This window comes from Octodon degus, unplaced genomic scaffold, assembly GCF_000260255.1.
Source record: "Octodon degus isolate 3935 unplaced genomic scaffold, OctDeg1.0 scaffold00255, whole genome shotgun sequence".
Taxonomy (NCBI): domain Eukaryota; kingdom Metazoa; phylum Chordata; class Mammalia; order Rodentia; family Octodontidae; genus Octodon; species Octodon degus.
The window spans coordinates 1,637,053-1,638,091 of record NW_004524831.1 but is presented as its reverse complement, the minus strand read 5'-3'; positions in this window follow the sequence as shown (position 1 = coordinate 1,638,091).

The following is a 1,039-nucleotide window of genomic DNA, read 5'->3' as shown; positions in this document are numbered from 1 at the left end:
CTGAGGAATGGTTGAAAAAGATGTGGTATTTTTACACAATGGAGTATTATTCACCTGTTAAGAATGATAAACTCGAAGCCTTTATATTGAAGTGGATGCCACTTGAACATATTCTAATGAGTGAAATAAACGAGACACACATGTGTAAATATCATATAGTCTCCCTAGTATAAGAACTAAGAAGAAGAAATACAAATAGAAAGGTATAATACAAGTAAATGGAAAGCAGGACCTCGAGGACTAACTAATCAAAAGAGGGAAAGGAGAAGAGCTAGGAAACATGACAATGTCAAGCCATACAGTTATATGTAGAACATGGGCAAGGCAATGACCCTGATAATCTCCAGAAGATTTTTGAATCTAGCATTTAATTGGAAAGATTCTCATTCTGACTAACTATATATACTGACACCTGTGAACTAAGCAACTGCACTGCAGATGGTAATCTGTAATAGTATTTTCATGCTTGGAGTGCCTATCATTCTGGTCTTCTGAATACGGGCTGCTTGTCATGACATGCCAGTTGCTGCTATGATGTCTCTCAGGTAGATGGTTGTTCAAAAAGAAGGGGGTGGTGAAGGAAAGCAAGAGACAGGAAAAGGAATATTGTGGGACTGTCCTGCTTCAAGGTTGTATATTTGTGTAAACATGAGAAGTATATAATTCTTTATGCCTATTTTTAAAATATATTCTAATTTTTAAATGTTTTATCATATTTTGTAGGGACTTAAAGTTCAACATATCAATACTTGATAAAAAATACCTGTTCCATGTTATGCCTAAGATGTTTCATATTCAAACAGATAGTGAGGTTAAGCTTAACAACCTAAGTTGTATGGTAATAACAATAAGCTTCTCTTCTGGATGGTTAATAACCTAAGTTTACAGACCAAATTAGAGATAAAGAAGGGCTGCAAGGAAAGCCAACTTTTTGGCCGTAGCCTTCCAAGGTCAATTAAGACTCAGGACATATGAGAACTTGTACTGTTACATCATGTAACTCGATAGTGTCCCAAATTTTCTGATCAAGGAGATTATG